This window comes from Cynocephalus volans, chromosome 3 (assembly GCF_027409185.1).
Source record: "Cynocephalus volans isolate mCynVol1 chromosome 3, mCynVol1.pri, whole genome shotgun sequence".
Taxonomy (NCBI): Eukaryota; Metazoa; Chordata; class Mammalia; order Dermoptera; family Cynocephalidae; genus Cynocephalus; species Cynocephalus volans.
The window spans coordinates 46,242,674-46,252,701 of NC_084462.1; positions in this window are offsets into that span (position 1 = coordinate 46,242,674).

Genomic DNA, 10,028 nt, shown 5'->3' on the forward strand with positions numbered 1-10,028 from the left:
GAAAGAAAAAACAAATAAATTTAAGGCCTCATACTTCCTGATTTCAAAACACATTAAAAAGCTGCAGTAATCAAAACAATATGGTACTGGAATAAAGATAGACACATAGACCTATGGAACAAACAAAGAGAAACCATAAATAAATCCTCACATGTATGGTCAAATGATCTTTGAAAAACATGCTAAGGCTATGCAATGGGAAAAGAATAGTCTCTTCAACAATCAGTTTTAGGAAAACTGGATATCCACATGCAAAAAATGAAGTTAGACCCTTACCTTACACCATATACAAAAATTATTTCACAATGAATTAAAAACCTAAACATATAACTTGAAATTATAAAGCTCCTAAAAATATGGGAAAAAAGCTTCATGACATTGGATTTGGCAATGATTTCTCGGATATGGCAACAAAAGCAAAAATAGACAAGTGAGATTATCAAACTTAAAAATTTCTGTGCAGCAAAAGAAACAATCGACAGAGTAAAAAGGCAACCTACGAAATGGGAGAAAATATTTGCAAACTGTATACCTGAGTTAGTATCAAGAATATATAAAGAAATCCTTCAACTCAAAAACAAAAAGTATACGATCCAATTTTATGACGGTTAAAGGACTTGATGGGCATTTCTCCAAAGAAGACATACAAATTGCTGACAGGGATATCAAAAGATGCTCAACATCACTAATTGTTAGAGAAATGCAAATCAAAACCACAAGATATTACCTTAGACCTGTTAACGTGGCCATTATAAAAACAAAACAAAACAAAACAACACCAGCTTTAGTGAGGATGTGGAGAAATTAGAACCCTTGTGCACTGTTCATGGGAATGTAAAATGATATAGTTGCTGTGGAAAAGAGTATGGAGGTTCATCAAAAAAATTAAAACAGAATTACTATATGATCCAGCAATCCCACTGCAAGGTATATATCCAAAGGATAAAGAAAATGTGGTATATATCTACAGTGGAATACTATTCAGCCATGAAAAAATGAAATCCTGTCATTTGCACCTACATGGATGAATCTTAAAGGCATTATGCTAAGTGAATAAGCCAGGCACAAAAACACAAATAGTACATGATCTTACTCATATGTATCTTAAAAAGCTGATCTCATAGGAACAGAAAATATAATGGTAGTTATCAGAGGCTGGAGTGCTTCGGGAGGTGAAGGGAGATGCTGGAGATATTGGTCAGAGAATACATAATTACACTCAAGAGGAATAAATTTTAAGAAATCTATTGTACAGCCCGGTGACTATAGTTAATGACAATATACTATATTCTTGAGAAATGTAAAGAGAGTGAATGCTATGTGCCATCAGCACAAAAATGATAACTGTGTGAGGCATGACATTTGTTAATTAGCTAGATTTACCATTCCACAATGTATATATACTTCAAAACATCAGGCTGTACATGATTTCAAAAAAAATTAATCTGTCAATTAAAAAATAAAATATAAAAAAATTAAAAATTAAAAAAAAGAAAAGTTTCTACTGGTATTCAACACTTTTCCAAACATACATGAAAATAAAAAAGTTTGAGAAGGTCAAAAAATACTAATATTTTACTCAATGATAGTGTCTTATTGGGATATGTTGACTAATGGGAGTCCCCTTATTATAGGCAGGAAAACCAGAATCTGTGAACCTCATACCAATATTTTCAGGGATTAGGAGAAAATATCATCAAGGACATAAAGAAAATGAGAGAACTCATTTTTAATTATTTAAAGTTTTAATTCAAGAGATAAATCGCATAATTGCATTTACTTAGTAGCAATCACTTTTTGTAGCAAAGAGTTTATAAAAAAATATTTGATTTTTTTCAAACAAAAATGATATAAGAAATCATTCAGATGTATGAATCATTTACTTTGTTTTGTTTCCAACTCTCAATTTTTAAAGTTGTCAACAAGTGTATTATTATATACAGTCTGCCATTTCTGCACATCTATTTTCTTTCAATTGCTTTTTTTGATACAGGGAAAAATGCTATAAAGGGCAATTGAGCATCATTAATGCTTAACTTTCAGAAAAAAACATTCATATAAAATTTTTGCTTATTTAGAATTTTTTTAAAAGAATGTAATTTTAAAAAGCAATTTGAAAATGTCATAATGAGTTTTGTAGATGAATAATAGATACACCTATGTAGCTCACAAAAGCACTTGGATCAGGAGTAATAAATACTTTCCACATCTTTTTGTAATAGGAAGAAGAAAATAGAAAGCACCAAATACAAGGCCTGATCTCTAACTTTCATGTGTAATTTATTTTAAAAACAAACTTCCAGAGGATATGATTTAATAGAATAATTGGTTATAACAAATAACTGTCTCTGTAGTTAGACCTGAGCTCACATTCTAGAATTATCTCTAGGACTTAATCCTTCTGTAGCTCAGTTTTCTCACACATATAATGGGGTAAATAAGTCCGCCTGTCTTATAGAAGTTACAAAAATTAAATAAAATAATTAAATATTTGATATATTGCCTGGTGCATAGTTAAATCTGTTAGCTATTACTAACGTTATATTACTGAAACAGAAAAGACTAGGAGGTCTTTGTAAGCTATAATCTTAACCAGTATGTGGCTGAACATCAGACTAGTTAAGAGGAAAGGATCTGGGTCAGACTACCTGAGTTCAACACTAACTAACACTATCCAACCCCAACTAAGCCTAACTCTAACTGACTTCAGCTAACTAATTCTAACTTAACTAGTTGTAAGATTTTGCCAAACTACTTAACCTCTTTATGACTTAGTTTTGTAATTAGTAAAGCAAGGATAGTGACAGTATTTGTTCTGAGGTTGTTATGAATATTGCATCTGTAAATATGCTGAAGGTGCTTAAAACAGTGCCTGACACATGCAACTGCTCTAGCAACATCAGCCTTTATAATTCACTGAACACTGAGAGGTTTTAACTATGGTTCAATATCTGATCACATCAGCAGGTTAAAAACCTGTGCTGCACTTGCACACTCCTGGAAGCTCTTAGAAATCTGCATGAAAAGGTGCAATGGTAAGAAAATTATCCTCTGGGGAGTAGTCTGGATCCTTCAGAATCCAGAACTGTAGGTATTAAGTAAGGACAACAAACATCTGAGCATTCCTTAAGGCAGCGCTAGCTTCCATTTGGGTTCACACTTCCTGCCTTCTTCTTGTGTGATGCCATATGTGCTCAAAAACCTTTGAGAAGCTTTGCTTAGTGGTCTACACCAGCTTCTTTTCTTTGCTCTCCTTAATACTCAGCAAGATTAAAATATTAGCCCAATACTCCATAAAACCTGTAAAGCATGGGTTACTTCCAACCACAGTGTTTGGACTACTTCCAGTAAATCAGCACCACAAAGCACATGCTTGCTGACTATGTAAACCAAGAAGGAAGCATGTAGTATTTGTTTTGACAAGTTTGGCCCCACAGTGTTTGAGAATATGCTACTCTTGCTGTCTCTCAACCTTGGAGATTGGAACTATCATTAATGTAATACTAGAATCATCTTCCCTTGAAAAGAGTGCCGGTGGCTTTTCATTGCCTACAGGATAAAGTCTGCCTTAATGTTGTATTCAAGGATTTCTATCCATTAGCTCTAATTTACCATCCTCTTTGCAATAGCATTTGCTACAATGCATTTGTTAGCTTTCCCAGAGAGGGGGTCGTTTAAAAAAAATTAAAATTGTGAGGTCAAATTAGTTTAGAAAGTACATATTCCAAGTTAGAGTGTCTAAGTTACTCATATTGTACTTTAGCATATTAAAGACTCTGAAAAGTTCTGCATTAAAGAAAACTGCCTGATTTTATCAAATTCACACTGATCCAACCAAAAACCAGGCAAATGAAAACAGCTTTTGCATTTTGAAGTACAACCAATTGGAGAGACACTCTTAAAAGAAAATTTATTCAACGAGACTGATTTATTTTCTGTTCTTCCAAATAACATGTGCCTATCCCCCATTTTCCATCTGTGTGTGTATGTGTGTGTATGAATGTGCATGCATTTTCTTAAGTTGACCACATTCCTGCCCCCTTCCTCCCAGGAATCCTCTTCTCCAACATCTTGGCACGATTGTGCCATTCCGTCTCCTTGCAGAGCCTCCCCCATCTTGCCTATCAGACAGATTTTTCTCCCTGATCAGGATGGCTTTAGCCCTTCCTAATGCATGTTATGTACCACTTAAACCCAGTATCACATCATTTATCATCTTTTATGAATGCAAGTTGATAGTCTAAGTTTCTTGAAATCAGCAATCATTCTTTACTTAAAACAAAAAAAAGTATTGACGTTATAGTCAGACAGATGGATGAGGTCTCACAGCTCAGCTTTCTCACCGGTGGCCTAGCCTTGGACAAGCCTTTCCCCTCAGGGCCTTGGCGTCATTGTCTGGACATTCCTCGTGTATTCACTATCTGTATAATTTAAGATATTTTATGTGCAGTATCTGGCATATAGAGGACACTCAATAAATAACATTGATAATGCTGTTGTCTCGCTCCCGTGATGCCTAAACTTTTATAGTTACTGAACAATTTTAGTCATTGGTTTAATTAATGTAATGATACTGTTTGCTCTCTGAAAAGTTCTTCAGCTTCTGTTATCCCATCTGTAATGTACCCAGCAATAGGCATCGGCAACAGAGTGGCAATCAGAATGTGCAAAGCATGTGGCAGGGATGGGAAGGGGTGAGGACTCTGTTCCTGGACAGGAGCCCTGTGTGGAGTGGACTGGAAGGAGGTGAGGTTGGCCAGCAAAGGGCTTTCAGGGCTAGCACTTGTCCCCTGCATGGGACACGCAGCTGTTTCTCTGTCCAGATGCCATGAAAATGGCACACAGATACCCTCTCATCATTTACAATGTTTCCTCTTCTTGATCTAACATGCCTGAAGAACATCCTGACTTGATATTACACCAGTAAGGCAGAGAGCGGTGATCGATTTTAAAGAGAATAGCACGTCCTGCAATTTTAATAACTCAAATGCCTCTTTTTTTTTTTTTTTTTTCCCATTGCGGAATCTCTGTGAGAAAATAGGGGCCCTCATTAATGCCTTGCGTACAGATGCCTCATTGTTTTTACTTGCGCTATTTCTTTGCACTTGGATGGAAGCAATAAATTTCCAGGGAAATGAAACTCACTTATCAGATTTCCCCGCATCAAGTTTCATATTAGGAACGAAAAAATCAGTCTAACTGGACTCAATATAGCTGTAAAGCAATATATGTAAGCTGTATCAGAGATTAAGCCTTCATCATTGTATTTATAAGCTTCCCATTGCAGTCTGGAAGGAATAACAATTTTCCTAGCTGTTATTTAATGATGCAAAATATTCCTTAAAACAATAAATCAAATCAATTCGAGCAGCATTCAAAAGGCCAAATATATTCTCTTCAAAAGAAAAGCATGAATCAAATGAGCACATTTCCCCTTTAAAATGTATGTTACTTTCCCAAATATTAAAGAAAATAATGTTTTTATTCTTTCAGTGATGTTATCAGAAGTACTAAAAAATAGTTTATGAGGCAATTTAAGGTTTCTCTTTTAGCAAAAAGTTCTTACTTCAAAGTCTTTATTTTTTAAATTTATGATAAAGTTCTAATCAATATAATTTGCTTAACATTACTTCAATTTGCTATTCAGTTCTTCCATATTTTTCAACAATATATTCAGAGATTTATACTAATTTTAAAAATATAAAGAGATTTTATTTTTAAAAAGTAGCAATAATCACAAATGAATTTACATTTAATATTGTCCTGTTGGTTTGGAGAATGACTGAAATGCACTGTAATTATCGATATCTATATTTTATGTTTGGATTTTCATAAACAAGCATATAGAAGCACAAATGCACATAGTAAATGTATGTGCAAGTTATCGCATAAACTATGTATGCTTAAAATTCTAATTAAAGCAGATAGCTATGACTCTCATTTTGCAGCATGTAAAATGAGTAATTATGCTTGTTGAACGAAGCTAGAGAACATAGCATTAGCATTGGCGAAGGAGATTGCCATGGATCCATAACCTTTAAACCTAGGTGAAGTTGGTAGGGAGAAGAATCAGAAAGTAAAAACTGAATGTGCCTCCTTACCAGTGCTCCCTCTGCAAGTGTGCTATGATGTATTGTTTAGAAGCGATGTTTTTAATTTATAGTGTGAGAGGTTCAATGTCCTTCCTGTGAAATGCACAGGGCTTCAGATTTGTTTTAACCAAAATTTTAAAAGATGCAAGATGTAATAGCCGTTATACGAACATCTTCCATCCAGAGCATCTGTACGTTGCCTAACTTGAACATTTGGACAACCAATTTCAATTTTAAATTCCTGTTTAAGGGAAAACTTTGTTCAAAAAACACTTAAGAACAGCATAATTGCACATACACACACACAAAGATACTATTTACAGGCATTTGTGCACTGGTAGCTTGGAAGAATGTTTTCAATTCATATAAAAATAAAAGAATTTTGTGAAAGGCAAAAAAGAAAGGAAAAGAGAAAATAAGAAAGGGAAAAACCAAAACCAACCAACCAACCAAACAACAACAACAAAAAACCCTTGCTGTAGTGTAAGAGAAAATAGGAGAAAGAGAGGAAGTTCTAATTCATTGGGCACTTGCAGCTCATCTTTGTTGACCAATTTGCCACGGGAACTTTAGTGTTACATTTTATGTCGAAGGTTTGTTATTTCAAAGCCCCCGTTTCGCCATTTTAGATGGTTAGACAAGGCTTAAACAGTGCGTTGACTTCTTGTTATATTTCATTTAAAAAACACTTTACCAAATCACGTGTTTAAATTAAGTACTTTTTAAATTTTCTTTTTTTTCTCTCTCTCTCTCTTTATTTTCATGGCATCTCCGAATCTGCTCCGATCTCCAAATTGACCTGAAAAGTGCTTAATCTACAATTTTAGTTGAGTCCGTTTCTGATATCTACCACTAGGAGGCACTGCAGCCTGCTTTATGAGGAGCATGAAATCGGGCGAACTGAATATTCCACACAACTATGGCTCTGGTGTCATTCCCTATTTAATGGCTGTCAGTGAGGGGGAAAGACAACGTGGCGGGTAATTAAAACCAAATTGCAGGCAGGAGATGACTGCACAAGAATGATATTGTCATTAATACTGATTTAACATGCACCTGGGTAAGGTGAGGGAGAGAGGCAAGGGAATTCACACTGAAGCCAGGGTTGCCTGATTTAAAGATGTAGTGTTTCCAGCTGAAGCATGTTTAAAAACTGAATAAAACCATCATATTATGACAGCAGAAATAAAACGGAAACAAATGTTCTACATATGTCTGTAAAAAAAAAATCTTCCATTTCTTCCAGCTCCGCGGACGGAGCATGTGTCTCGCCCTCTGAAGTTCAAAAGTATTTTTGCAGAAGGTTTTTTTGTGTGTGTGGGTTTTTCCCCCCGTTGTTGGCTTCTCCTGTATAGGTTTGTAATCTGTTCATGCAATTTTCTGTTTTCACAAGACTGTGGAGATGGAACATTTGATTGAAGCAAACACCATTGATTTCTAAAAATCGTGTGCCATGGGGAAAAGATTTCAATCCCAGAAACATTTAGGAGAGATATTTGCCTCGTGGGATTCAGGGATTTTCCATTCATGACGAACACCTTGCTAGAGCCATTGAAATCTAGGACTGAAACCTCAAGTTATGATCAATAATTCTAATAGTATGTGGCAGTTGGCTTGCTGAAGTGAACTCCCAAATAATCGCTTTCATCTTAGTGTTCCTAAACTTATTTAGCTTTTCTATATTTAGTAACAACACTAATCAGTGTTCAAATTAAGTAGCCTATTCTGTTTAAGATATATGAAATAATCTGGTGGGTCTTTCAATATTCACTAAATGCTCCCATAGTGTGGCCAAGGTTAAAATTTACATCTGTTCCACCATAGAAGAAAAGTTTAGTGGTTTAGATAGTGGACAAATGAAAAGCAACTTATTTACAGGATTACGGGATATTTCAGGCAGAAAGTGTACCAAAGTGAAATGCATTTATGGAGAGAGAGAAATGGTTATAGTTCAGCCTATGTCTGAAAAACCTGTGCTGATTGATAAATCTCTTTCTGGTTTCACCTTAAATGAAATGTGTGCATTATAGAAATGGTTATCCTTCTGCTCAGTGCAAAAAGAGATGAATCATTAGGGATGTCATGAAGATTTATAATCACGCCATAAAGAAAGTAAATTCAAAGAGCATTCCTTGAGCAATAAAGAACGTATTATAGAGAAAGAGCTCACTAACAAGGTCAGGTAGGAAAAAATGATCAAATGTCATGGTTGCTGGATCTAGACAATAAGAATTGTTTTAATACCCAAATAATGAATTACAGAACAATGATCAGATCTCCTGATTTTTTTTCCACAATACTTTGTTATTGGCATTTTTTAATGGGTTTTACATTTGTCTATCTCTAATTTATATATTTATTTGGTGGTTTGTTGTTTCATGCCTTCATTTTTAGGGATGGTAACTGGATTCCAGAGTAGGTAGACCTACACAAAGTGCAAGGAAGCCTAATAACATTGAAACAATGGATAAAAGTTGGAATTTTTGCACTTATAAAGGAATATGCATATTCTGTTGTAGCACAGGATCCATTACTGGCCCCTGAGATTTTCGAGGATAAAGTGGGAGATCAACAGAACTTTATTTTCCTTGCCCTTTATAAAATGCCAATAGAATTCTTCTCTTAGAGGATACTTTCTGAAACCGTGACACTTATTGAATGACCAAACCTGCCCAGTTTGAGTCAGGTGCTGTTTGACACCCAAACTTCATCGAGGAGGAGAAGCTCTCCTTAGGATGCTAGACAGAATTTTGTTTTCAAATTCTGTTCTCACATTTGAACTGAAAATGCCAGTAAAGCTCATCCCCACTCAAGTCTGTGAATTATCTGGGATCAGTGGCTTTTATGAGGGGAGAAAAAAGATACCCGTTGTTTCAAATGAGAAATAACTATGGAGACGATGGATATCCTCACATTTCAGGCTGCACAAAAAAAGCATAGCATTTGAAAACCCAATTGTTAAGGAAACGGGCTCACATGAGTGAAAGGGACAATTATTTGGAGAAAGGGGGATGCTTTGTTATAATTAATATTGACTTAGGAACAGGTACGTGTGGCAAGTCCCCATGTTCTCACTGGCCTGTACGAGGGCGCATATGTTGGAGACATGGACAGAGACTAAAGGTTCAGCATTCAAGCTCTCTTTCCGATTTCTGATTTTCACCCCATTTATTTTTGGATGGATCCTGGCACTCACAATCTCTTGAACGGTTCTCCCAGGTTGCCGGTGTAGCAAATATAATTTTTCAGCAAGATGGCTGCTGCCAGAAGCAGGCTCAGAAATGTCCATTTTAATTAAACATTTTACTTTCAATTACATTTCACTGTTTGCACATGGTGACACACGCTTTCATCACGTGGACTTTCAGATTGCTATATTAGTACTGCTTTCCTATGCAGGGAAATTTGTGTTGGGAAAAATGACTCACATATGAAAAACTCAGTTTCTTTCTTTGACTTGATCTATGGGAAGATATTTTCAAAAAGATAACAGTTGCAGCATTTCTAGATTTCTGGCCAGATATCAGGGTGTCCAGTAGCAGGGCCCCCCCAAATTGATCAAAAGGAAATCATACGATGGCTTACAGCAAAAGTATGGTTGTATGTTTGTTGTATGTACACTTTATTGATAGGAGAGAAAAACACAGATATGTAACTTTATTGGTATATCTATGCCAAGATAAGTTATAAAAATATAACTTTCACTGAAAGCTGCCCCAAATGTATAATGGACCCTTAAAACCTAATTAAACAGACTTGATTCCTATCCTCAAAAACCTATAATACACCAAGGCATACACTCACAAAGAATACACATTTTGTTTCAGAATGATACATAAACACATGTTTCAAGAACCTTTTAAAATGTCTTCAGATTAAGAAAGTATATTTACTGCAGCAACACAGGAAACTCATTCGTGGCCCTTTCTGGAGCAC